Below are 13,157 nucleotides of genomic sequence, written 5' to 3' on the forward strand. Positions count from 1 at the left end.
TATTTTATAACTGCCAGAAATACTCGAGACATGCTATCCCCCTCCCACTCCTGGTTTCTGTGGCAAAAATAAGTAGTTGTGAATAAAAGGGCTTGTATGACTACTTAGGTGGAGTTGTGAATGAGTGGTTGCATTTTATGTTGGGAAATTGAATACCAACACTTGGGTCCCTGGGGTCCCTTTTCTCAGAACTTTGTTTTAAGACCTTTTTTTTCTTAACTTTGTGTTCCAAACGGTTTTCATGAAGTGTTAGGAGCCTAGAAGTTCTACTCTGTTTTCGTTCGGCTTGTGAAGTGAACAGCTCGGCCAGGCGGTGTCTTAGCAGACACACAAAGGCCGGGGCTGTTGCACAAGAGAGCAGAGCCGTGGACGTAGGCGAGCGGCCGTGTTCCTCCTCTCTCTCCGTCCCTCCTCCCCGCAGCTCCCTGGGATTTATTGTCCACCCGTGTTTCCTTGATGGTGTGTGTAATAACACTGAGCCTCTTTCCCCTTGCCAAGGTGATGGGCTCTCAACGTTCAGGCCCACGAGGAGCCCCGTGTGCTTCTCTCCGGTAGCCAGGATGCTCTGGTGGGGTTAGAAGCCTGCCAGCTCCACCCTATGGCTGTGCAAACAAGGTTTCGCTACGGGCGTCTACATCAAAGAGATCCACACAGAGCCTGCTGGAACGTCAAACTGCGGGATGTTGGTTTCACTTATTTATTTATCTGCCCCTAAATCCATAAATAAAAAAGTGCTCTTGGTGGTAGTGGCTTTTTTTTTTTTTTTTTTTTCCCACCTTAACATCATTGATGTTTTTTTCTCACTCAGTACTGCTGATAATTTATGGGCATGTCACATACTAAATGTGGCGCTTCAACCCAACAGACACCCAGTGATGGGGACGGATCAGCAAATAGTTTCTGCTGTAAAATAAGAAAACTAGCGGGATGCAAAATCATGCGGCAAAAAGGACACCCACAGTAATTTTTCATCTGAATAAAGCTTTAAAATACCAAACCAGCGTACTTTGGGAATACTTCGGTTTAGTGTTAGTGCCTTAAATGAAATCATGTATAAAGTGTTAAGGGCCTCTAAATGTCTCATAGCTCCAGCTTTCAGCTGTTGGACTGCACAGGCACTGGAGAAATGTATTAATAGAATCCCTCAGCACAAACACACAATTGATAAAAGATCCTTTGAGTCTAGTTTGCAGTAGAGGATGTGGACGGACAAGTTAAAAGACCATAAAGTGGATAAACCCACTACCAATGCCCAAGAAGCACAATGCATGATACATCACTGCTTTGAGTCAACCAAACATAGAACTTTTAAAGGTGGACGCAATGTGAAAATGTAAATAAACTTTATGGGGGCTGTGGGTCAGGCCCGGTTGGATTTATGGCTTTGGCATTCACCCCATGGCTATTCGTCATCCCTCCTCCTGCAAGCTCCAACCAGGCCCCTGATCACAAGACCTCCAGCTGAACTACAGCTGACCTGCTGGATCCGTGACCAGCTGGGCCTCAGATGCCTTAATGAGAACCATTCAGGCTTCTTAATAATTGTGTGTCTATCGGACAGGCTCTCTCTATCTATCTCTATATATATATATATATAATATATATATATATATATATATATATATATATATATATATATATATATATATATATATATATATATATATAGGTATAAAATATAAAGATATAATTGTATCTCACCTCTGTTCCCATACACATCTGTGTCTCTGGGTGTTTTTGGAAGTCCTCTCTAAAACTGGGCGGAGTGTCGGACATGTCGAGGACGAGTCTTCTCTCCAGTGGCCGTGATGTCACTAGAGAGGCCTTGAAGGACGCCTGTGTTTATTTAGAGTTTTCTGTCCTGGTCTTGCCGATGCCCATAAAGTCTGAACACACAAATAAGGTTTTTGTCCAGGGACGCGTTCCTCAAGCCCATATCGAACTAATATGAAATAACAACAGTCCTTTGATGCCTGATGTGGAGTTAATCACTCTGCGTCTGAGAGGAAGCGAGCTTACGGTGCAAATGGAAAACGAGGATTCTGACAAGTTTCTGTCTTGCTTTAGTTAATTCTTTTCTGAATCATTTTCATTGCTGTTTCTATATGCTTGCTTTGTAATGAACACATTTAAATGAGTCCTTTAATGGGCCGTTGTGTTATACAGTCACTGCACGTTTTGTGTTTGTTTGAATACATCTGCATGATTTTGATTCTGCTTCCAAAGTTTCAGCTATGAAAGTGATTAATGTATAGAATTATATGGAAAGCCATGCATGTATATTCCTGTAGAGTGAAAATGAGCTTAATGTTGCATAAACATAATGGAATTGGCAACTTTTCAACTCTTCCTTCTGGGGTGTATCACTGAGCTATATAAAATAATGTGGAGTGCTGTGAAGGCTAAATCAAACCGTAATAGGGGGTATGGGCCTCTTTAAGTAAAGTGACATTTTACTTAATTGTACTTCATAAAAGTTGCAATAACATCATTCCAATAAGTTGTTTGCTTGCCTGCCATCTTGATAAATGACCAACTGGCTGGGACAAAAACTGAACTCCAGAGAGCGTTTCACAATGAATCGCAAAGGATTTGCCAATATTTTAGACAGTGTGCTTGTGGCTGAATATGCCAAGTACACACACACACACACACACACTCGCACGCACGCACATTTTTAGACGGGCTAGAATCTGCTTGTGTTTATGTTTTCGGGGCATATCCCAGTTTATAATCGGTTCTTACCAATAGGTGTGTTCAATCAATATGAGCATTCCCAGATGGGAAATATTAACTCTGGTGTCATCTAGTTGTAACCGCGGGGAGTCTGTGGTCAGCGCAGTAGCTGTAATCGTGCTCTCTGATGATACAAGTTCATGCACTTGTCTTGGCATTAGAATAGGAGGGGACACCTGCCTGCCCTTCTGTTCATCTGGGACTGGACTCTGTGATCTGCCTGACAGTTTGACTGCATTAGTGGGAGTGTCGCATTTAATCCTTTACCTCTCCCTCCCCTTCTTTGGTCTAGGGAGCGTTCAGTATCCTAAATCTTAATCAAACCACCAGGGCATGACTGCACTGAGGCATATTAGGTACACAGAGATTAACGTGTGCTATGAAAAAGGTCACCGTGGAGACTGGAGAGGGTTCACACAGATGCAATGTTTGCAGGGAGCTTTTGGAATACATGGAGGATTTTGAAATGCTTCTTGGTGCTTAAGCTTATCAAATGCCTGCAGTGAATGGCCAGTCGAGTCTGAGATCTCTGCAAATGTATGTGCTGCTAGAAACAGTGTCAGGTTTAAGCCTGTGGCTTTTCTTTGAAGGTGTGAACTGCTTTATTTGTTGATTGATTACAGTATACTTTCCCATAATTTTTCCCACACATTAAAACCCAGGATTATGGGTTATGCCTTCAGTAAGTTCATGCACTGCTGACAGCCTGATGTATCTTGTTTGAAATGTATATCTCTGTGTACAGACTCCCTTCCACGCAGTCAAAGATATACACATATACGTATACATCCACACACACACTTTGCTTGTGCTGCTCAGCTATGTACATTCACTTTTCTCTCTCAAATGGTATCCAATTATAAAGAGACGAGATAACCGTGATGTGAGTTAGTGCTCGGAGGGTTTTTTTTGAGTGTGTGTCTAGGGTGAACGGTCATACCACGTTGGCCTTTCTGGTTGGGCTTACTGACTAGCTGAGCCAATATCTCGTTAAAGGCAGAGGACGTACACGCAGTAACATGTTTATCACAGCCCTTACCCACTATTGTTCTCCAGAAAGTTCTCAAGTGTTGTCGGGGCCTCAAATAACCACAAACAAAGAAAGGGGCTTTTGTGCATGAATCTAAGTGTGTCAGGAGCCAGGGTTATGTTGCACTTCACAGACGACGTGGTCACCAGCAGCGTCTGATGCCTTCATTTATTATAGATGCATTTTTATTTGTTCTACTTGAACCAGCCTTCACACTAGCATGTTGTACATCATCAGATGTGCTATATATTGTATATTGCTGTACATTGTAGCTTGACAGAAAACGTCCAGTGATAAAGTAGTGCCTATTAATATTATTAGTTAGTCATTTCCAAAAGCTTGCACATGATAAATCCACCACTGGTGTAGCTTGCTGAAAATTAAAATAAGAATTCAGATCTCTCTTCAGCCATATATTAATTAATGTAATTTTTCTTCAAGGCATCTCCAAATAACAGGGTACTGATGACCCTAACACAAATGAGCCATCAACTCCTAAAATGCCAGCAACAGCTTACCTGGAATTATTAACCGGTTTTCTGTTTGTCATTCCCTATTGATTTTTCTACCTCGTGGTTTATTTCTGGCAGTAAAAAACCACCCAGCGAGAGGATTTACAGCTACTGAAGACCTCGTCTGCCAGGACGGCCATTATGAGCGGATGAGAGCTAGAGGTGCAGAAACCCTGGTGCATTGTGGGATATTGTTTAAACAGCGTAAAAGAAAGGGCCCTGCTCATTCCCACAGCCAGAACACAGGCGGCAGGAGACGCTGCTGTAATCCCGCGAGAAGCAGGTGCCACGGCTTTAATATCCGTATAAAACAAAATTGAGTTGATGATTCCCAATGAGACCCACTCCCATTTTTCTTAAGTCCTTGAAAGTGACTATTGGTCACCCGCTGACACGGAAATGTGTGGCGGTCACACAGAGAGGACCAGGTGAAGGTGACCTGGGGTTTTACTTCATAATATTATTTTATATATATTTTGTCGTAGTGTAAAGCTCTGGACTCTGAGACAATGCTGTCAACCCCCCCACCCCCCCATCTGAATTACCTGCTGGGTCTGAGCTCTTTTATGCTGTTGTTGTGACAGGTAGATTTATAAGGCTTGAAATTTGTACAAATCAGTTGTCATTCACTGCAAGCTGTCAATGTGTCAAGCTGTCAGGCCTGCTGTGAGGAGGGGGGGGGGGTGTCTGGGAGGGGAGGGGGGTGTGCGTGAAGAGGGCAACCACAGAGAAAAGAAAATGAGTTCAAACAGACCTGAAACGGAGCTCTATTCTTCCCTCTCCGTGCCCCTGCGGAGCCGCCATTGATTTCTCTTGATGTTGAGCAACAGCGTGCTGAAAATGACATGCCTCCTCCGTCGCTCCGTAGCCGCATGCTTATTGTCTTTTAAATGGCAGGAAATCATTTGGAGGAGAATACAGGGGTGCGTAGTTGTGTTGTGTTGCTCGTTGGCTCGCTGTGAATACCTCGGTGCTGTGTCGCGTTTGCATCTGTGTGTGTGTGTGTGTGTGTGTGTGTGTGTCAGGCGTGCTGCTGGGTTGATGGGCCTGACTGTCTCTTTGACTCAGATGGCCCTGCGTGAAGCTCCTCGGAGGGCTCTGCTCAGCCCAGGTGCATGAGCAGGAACCTGAAGGCTGTCTAGCCCTCCTTCACAGCAACGTCCCCGCGGAAGCTCTCTTAGTTTCAGCTTAATTATCACCAGTCCATCATGACTCAATAAAATAGGGGGGGGGGGGGGGCTGTTGTATATTTTTCTTCTTCCAGGTTATTTTGTTCATTTCATATCATGCTTTTTACGTGGTTATCAGGTGAAATGTCTTCAGAGCTCACCTGAACAACAGCAGTGGACTTTGTGCACATAAACACAGAGTAAAATGTTAGTCTTGCACATGATTTGATTGTTGGTGACATGTTTTTACTGCAGATTTACTGTAAGAGTCTCAAATTGGGGTCAGTGTTTTGAGAGCTTTAAATCTTACAGGATGCTGCTTGACGCTGTAATAACATCAGTGAATATTAATGTTCTGCTGGTCCGCCAAGTCAAACCTGCACCTTAGTGAGCGATTGGTTTGCCATGTTTTCTCTCCCCCCATTGAGAGTATTAAATCTACAAAAGTAGTTCTTGAACAGAATTCTGACAATAGACATTTTATATCCAATGACCGTCTACACAAGATCAGCGTGTACTCGTTAGAGACGTCTGTAATGTGCTGAGAGAGAGCTGACGTGAATCGGGGGAGGTTTTTAGCTGGATTGTGTTTGAGAGCGGTGGAATTTGCAGGATGACGCCATGGTTTCCTCACACATCCCCGGCCCTCTCGCGACTCTCCCGCACCTCCAGCCTGGCCCCCAGCCAGCCTCTCTACCTCCTCCACATCTGCCTTGTTTGGCTTTGGCTTTAATTAGCCCCATCATTTCTTTAGGAGCCAGTTTAACTGATCCATCATCTCTGGGAGCACGAAAAAAAAAAAAAATGAGAATAGGCCTCGGTGCTCAGGGACCGAGCGGGAAGGTGACACTCTCGCAACAGTCGGTACCGAGAGGTAAAAAATTAATCAAAGATTTCCATATCGGCGCGAGCAGCTGGCCGTCCTGGCCCGGGTGCCTTTGAGCAGGAGGCCTCCGCTGAGAGAGCAGGGTGACGCAGCCCGAGTTTGTCTTGCAAAAGTGCAGCTGTCCAAAACATGACAGCTACAGCATTAGCGAGGCCATTAAGAGCTGTAGAACATTTCTGGGGAAGTGATTTGAAAAATGACAACGAAGGCTCCCGTGCAATATTAATTACAACAAGGAAGCGCTGAAAATAAGTCCAAATCTGGGCGAGCGGTGATATTTGGCCTCCTGATTCCATGCGAGCCGTTTGGAGGGATTTTCACCTCTCTGGTTGAGGCCTTGTGATTTTGTGGGTGCTGTCAGAAACACTAGCACGGTGTTTTTACAGATTTACTTAGCAAATCCAGTGATTGGACCTGCTGTGCTGTGGCTTTGATTTTGTAGTTACCTTCCCGATGTGAAACTGCTTGATCTTATTGTTGTAAACAGGAAACGCGGGTATTTCTCCCCTCGCCGGCCCGGCCGCGGCTCCTCTTTGTTTAACGAGCACATTCGCCACCGCCGTGGTGCTTTGATTCGCAAATAACCCTCACGTTTTGTTCAGCTCTCATTCAATTGCAAATTGATGTTAATTGTCAGGAACTCATTTGCACACGTTATGTAAATAGTTCGCAGCAGATCGCCTCATAGACCTTTTGCTTAGTTTGTTTACCTGACAACACCGTCCAGTTTTTAAGCCTTTACCCTAATGCCCATTTTATAGAAAATCAAACCTTTGTAATTCAGTCTTGTTTGAAGTGAGAGACGCCAAATTATTGTTTTAATGCTCGGTAGCCCTAAATCTTAACTACGCATGCAGACACTTCTTGCTCACTTTTGATTTGCTGAAATGGCTGATAAAGTGCTGAATGCTATCAGTGTGTGGCCTAAACTCTGTCCAGGATTAGCCCGAGAGTGGCCACACTGAAGTATGTGGTTTTTAAGAGGGGGAAAAATCTCCCCAAAGTGAAGTGTTGGCCCATTAAAGTCAGACACTCAGTCTGTGGTACGTCTCGTAATGGACAAAGGAACAGAGTCTGATGACAGACAGCTGTTTTAATGAGGTGATATGTGCATAAATCACAATGCTTCTGGTTGTGGTCATTATTTGTTTTCATTCCACGAGCTATCAAAGCTGGAGCCCAACGGTGCAGAATGGTGCGGTGGCGTCGACGCTATGTTTTATCCCCCTGTTCTCCCAGCGTGTTTCGCCTTTTTGGTAACTAGCATCTGCTGTTTGATAGGAAATTAATTTGCAGTCCTCCCTTGTAAATCAGGCATGTAAAACAAAACCTGAACACACCAACTAATTAGAATTAAAGGGGCTGAAATCCATAATGGTCTGCCTTCACTCAAAATGGTTACTTTAATTGGTCGTAAATAAACCCGTGCTGTTTTTGTGTGAGTTGTAAACAGCTGAATGCTTCAATTAAGCAGAAATACAGCAGTAGTGTGTGAGGAGCTTGGTATCGGAAAGCCACCGACATATGGAGATGATCTGAGCTCCGCTGTTCACATTAAGGGCTTTTTTCCCCTCATAGAGTGCGTGAGAAGGGGAGATGCATTTTTTTTTTTGCCAGTGTAATATTATAGTGACTCATAAATAAATGGTTACCCCTTTGGTACTAAAAGATTTCATTAAAACAGCCAGAGTTTCGTTATTGACACCATGGGCTGCCTATGCAGTGGGAATGAGCTGAAATTTATCAGTGTGCTTTTCTGCACCTAATAAATCATCTAAACAGGGGAGCCATATGGCAGATAAGACCTTGAGAATGGTGGCTTCAGCCTGGGAAGAGTCAGTTCGCCTCAGATCAGAGCCCCATCAGTGCCGTTTCCTCCAGCACACTCCCTGTTTCTCACAATATCTGCCGCTTATGTTACACGCCATTTTCTTGTTCACCTTATCACCTTTGTCACTTGTGTTTCTTCCTTTTGGGAGGGGGAGAAGAAAGAAAGGAGGAAAGAGAGGTGAGGAAAGGAGTGACGGAGAGGGAGAGAGAGAGAGAGAGGCAATTGTGGTGAGGGAGGGAGTGGGCAGAGATAAGGCGGAGGGAGAGAGGGAGAGGGGGTCCGGGGAGGTGCTCTGACTGATGGCGAGGGATGATGTATGTAGCGGCTGGGTCTCCGGTCTCCTCTGGCCCTTTGTCATTAATCATGGCCATTAGCTTCTCTCTTGGCTGTCTTGTCTGTGGCGGCCTATCAAAAAGCTGCCTCCTCTCCCTCTCAGCCCACACCAGGAAGGGCCTGGCGCTCCTGCCTGCCTGTCAGCTGCTTTCTTTTCTCTCCCTTACTGTGTCTCAGACAGGAATTCTCATTTGGAAAATAGATACAGCCTGTTAATAAACCTGAGCTCTGCTGCATGACGTCAAAGACGCAGTGGAAATGCAGGTGGAAACGAACCATTGGTTTCTATTATGCATTTTACGTACTGCCTTGCTAGGTAAATCTCTATGACTAAGCATTATTGAATGATTTATAAGGTTATTTTTTTACTAACGAGTTGGTCCAGTGTTTGGGGGGGGGGGTGTTCTCCTCTAATAGCACAGCCATATTACTCCAGTCACAGTCTTGTTCAGATGACAACCCCCCCTTACCTAAGCTCACCCCCCCTCACCTCTCACGCAATGCTCACTAACGTATTACTACACACACATGTCCTCAGCTACATGCTACTACATTTTTTTTAAGATTGTCGCTTTAGAATAGGACGGAGACTCTGTATGATAGAACTGAGTTTAGGATTTTGCATTTGTTATGAACAGTTTGTTTTAATTTTGATATGGAGGTTACAATCAAGGAGGTTTGTACCATTATCTGTGAACACAACACCCAGACTCTCAACAGGGTTGAGCAAGTGTATTAAACATTTAATTATAACATTATTTTGTCATCTTGAAGATTTCCTTCACTTTCAGAAGGCTCACTGGCCCCAGGCATGTGCTGACAACCCAACAACTCCCATTTAATCATCAGAACAAACTTAAAATGTTCAACTTCTGGCACCTTTACAGACTGACAGGACACACATGAAAAATACATTTAAAACATATAATAAATATTATATTGTATTGTTATTATCATTATAACCATCTCCATGACGGGGAGGTACAAAATATATCAACAGTTCTTCCCTTATATTGATGTGAACATTGTTTTAAGTTAATTTATATAAGGTGATGATGTACATTGATTGCAGCTTATGCCACACACACCCCCCCACATCTGGTCCCAGTACCCCCACATTGCCACTAAATCCCCCCACATCTGGTCCCAGTACCCCCACACTGCCACTAAACCCCCCACATCTGGTCCCAGTGCCCCCACACTGCCACTACCCCCCCCCCCACATCTGCCCCCAGTGCCCCCACACTGCCACTAAACCCCCCACATCTGCCCCCAGTACCTCCACACTGCCACTAAACCCCCCACATCTGCCCCCAGTGCCCCCACACTGCCACTAAACCCCCACATCTGGTCCCAGTGCCCCCACACTGCCACTAAACCCCCCACATCTGGTCCCAGTGCCCCCACACTGCCACTAAACCCCCCCACATCTGGTCCCAGTACCCCCACACTGCCACTACCCCCCCACATCTGGTCCCAGTGCCCCCACACTGCCACTAAACCCCCCACATCTGCCCCCAGTACCCCCACACTGCCACTAAACCCCCCCACATCTGGTCCCAGTACCCCCACACTGCCACTAAACCCCCACATCTGGTCCCAGTGCCCCCACACTGCCACTAAACCCCCACATCTGCCCCCAGTACCCCCACACTGCCACTATACCCCCCACATCTGGTCCCAGTGCCCCCACACTGCCACTAAACCCCCCACATCTGGTCCCAGTACCCCCACACTGCCACTAAACCCCCCACATCTGGTCCCAGTACCCCCACACTGCCACTAAACCCCCCACATCTGGTCCCAGTGCCCCCACACTGCCACTAAACCCCCACATCTGGTCCCAGTGCCCCCACACTGCCACTAAACCCCCCACATCTGCCCCCAGTACCCCCACACTGCCACTAAACCCCCCACATCTGCCCCCAGTGCCCCCACACTGCCACTAAACCCCCCACATCTGCTCCCAGTACCCCCACACTGCCACTAAACCCCCCACATCTGCCCCCAGTACCCCCACACTGCCACTACCCCCCACATCTGCCCCCAGTGCCCCCACACTGCCACTAAACCCCCACATCTGCCCCCAGTACCCCCACACTGCCACTAAACCCCCCACATCTGCCCCCAGTGCCCCCACACTGCCACTAAACTCCCCACATCTGCCCCCAGTACCCCCACACTGCCACTACCCCCCACATCTGCCCCCAGTACCCCCACACTGCCACTAAACCCCCACATCTGCCCCCAGTACCCCCACACTGCCACTAAACCCCCCCACATCTGCCCCCAGTGCCCCCACACTGCCACTACCCCCCCACATCTGGTCCCAGTGCCCCCACACTGCCACTAAACCCCCCACATCTGCCCCCAGTACCCCCACACTGCCACTAAACCCCCCACATCTGCCCCCAGTACCCCCACACTGCCACTAAACCCCCCACATCTGCCCCCAGTACCCTCACACTGCCACTAAACCCCCCACATCTGCCCCCAGTGCCCCCACACTGCCACTAAACGCCCCACATCTGCCCCCAGTGCCCCCACACTGCCACTAAACCCCCCACATCTCCCCCAGTACCCCCACACTGCCACTAAACCCCCCCCCCCACATCAGGTCCCAGTACACCCACACTGCCACTAAACCCCCCACATCTGGTCCCAGTGCCCCCACACTGCCACTACCCCCCCACATCTGGTCCCTGCTCCAGTGTTCACTTCTTAATGCAACGTGCTTACTCGGTGAAATTATTACTGGCTTTAATACACCATTATTATCAAGACATAGAGCTTTTTCAAACACAAACTGAGCTGTATTGATTTAGTGCAGGGCTACACAGAGAGAGACCCTGTACAGGATGGGGCACGTTTTATTTACCTCCCAGGCACAGTAATGAGAGCGAACAAAGACACAGGAGCAGACATTACACGGCCGTCCTCTCCTTTTGCATGGCCATTTTATTATGCCTAATTGTTGAGAGAAAAGATACAGTACTAGTAGCCTGCACTCATTTTCTGCATTTGGTTAGATGCTGCAATTTAATCATTTATTGTTGTGTTGTTTTACTCTAAATCTGCTTTTATTTGCTTTATTGCCCTTAATAAATGGCTAAAGCTAGTAAACACCTTATTCAGCAGGTGTACAGGTAAAGGCTGATTTGAAAGGATATGTTTTATTTTGTGCAGTGCAGAATCCTCACCCCAGAGTCTTTCTAAAAGCAACATCAGCAGCTCGTCTCTGCAAACCCAAAGTGCCTCTTGTTAGTCGGCCAGCACAAAGATGACTGATTTTGACAACACAATTTACATCTTTGTATGAAACGGTCTGAGCTAGATGGGCCGTTTTAGGCTGGATTAAGCTGTTTGTCTCCGTCACGAGATAACTATTGCAATCTATCAGCGTTCCTGGTTTTCCAATAACACATCCCTCTGCCCGGCCCGGGGGACTTGGAATTGATCTGGAATATAGAGAGCAGAGAACCTGCCACAGCTTCATAGAGGCCCACAATTACTGAATCATGCAGATGTCAGTAATTCCATAAAACTGATACAGGGGTAATGAAAACATCTGACTACTAGATGGTGTGTGGATTTATGGCTGCATTAAGAGGGGAAGAGGCTTGGGTGACAGCTTTGTAGCGTCTCCTGTTGTTTCGCACGCGTGGAGGGCCAGATCAATTAGTGTCTGCAGCCCGACACGGAGCCTCTGACAGTGCTTTTATAGCACCATGAAAAATGCATGTGTTTCAGAGGGAGATTTTGGAGCCATTAGTCGTCTACATATATGATTTCATGTGAGTGCACATTTATGATGATGTATTGCTCGAGCGTCATGTTGCTCCATATCAGCCGTAAAACATGGCCTTTCTCATAGTGCTGTAATAAAACCGTTCAGTCAGCCCATAATGTTTGTCCTCAACTTTGACAATTAAAATCACCAAAGATTAATTAGCTTTTAGGACTCTCTGTATTGAGAGATCATGACCAGCAGTGCAATCAGGCAAAACATCCTTCATTAGTGGGCCCGGGGCTTAAAACAGTTACCCTGTGTACCATCGTCTCTGTCTGGAAGTTCATTAGTATGAAAAGGGATTTAGATATAATGCCTGTCCCACTGTAGAAAGTTCATGTTAAGTGAATGATAAAACAGGTAATGAATTCGTGTGCTACATACCCATATTTCAGGGATTGTTATAAAAAGGCAGATTAGCCCTTTTTAATATGAATCGTCCGCCGCTGGACTGATCTCATTGTGTCCTGACGTCCCCCACGTCTTTTATTCCTGCCGTGACACACTGTCTTGCTCTTCCTGTCCTTTTCCTTAAGCCACATGTCTAATTCTAATTAAACAGGCATTACATCGCCGGTCGGCCTGTCTGTCTGTCTCTCTGTCTCCTCTCTTCGTCTCCACTGATTCTATCAGGCTTTGAAAGCTCTTATTACAGTAATAAGTGTGAAAGGAATCTCAGCCTGCCGTTCCATCCGCAGTCACGGGCTGAATGTGTAGAATTTGCATAACCTGTTAGGGGGATACGTGAGGGCCGGCGTGATTGAATTTCACCGCACTGTGCCGTTAATTAATAATGCTGGGATGTGACAGGCCTTTATCATGCACTGTGGATTGGTGATGATGTGTGTGCTAGTGGTGGCATTGGCAGGC

At 46.3% G+C, this 13,157-nt stretch overlaps 1 protein-coding gene across 3 annotated transcripts in view; it reads left to right on the top strand.

Moving 5' to 3' along the window:
• Positions 1-13,157, top strand: part of lrmda (leucine rich melanocyte differentiation associated) — a 138,280-nt gene that overhangs the window by 23,417 nt on the left and 101,706 nt on the right. The window contains exon 4 of one of the 3 annotated variants that reach the window (XR_013121320.1): positions 499-732. The exons of the other annotated variants lie outside the window; for them this stretch is intronic. The gene's annotated coding sequence lies outside the window, so the exon portion shown is untranslated. Of the gene's footprint in view, positions 1-498; positions 733-13,157 lie in introns of those variants that run through there. 3 annotated transcript variants of the gene reach the window in all.

The sequence above is a fragment of the Brachyhypopomus gauderio genome, chromosome 15 (assembly GCF_052324685.1).
Source record: "Brachyhypopomus gauderio isolate BG-103 chromosome 15, BGAUD_0.2, whole genome shotgun sequence".
Taxonomy (NCBI): Eukaryota; Metazoa; Chordata; class Actinopteri; order Gymnotiformes; family Hypopomidae; genus Brachyhypopomus; species Brachyhypopomus gauderio.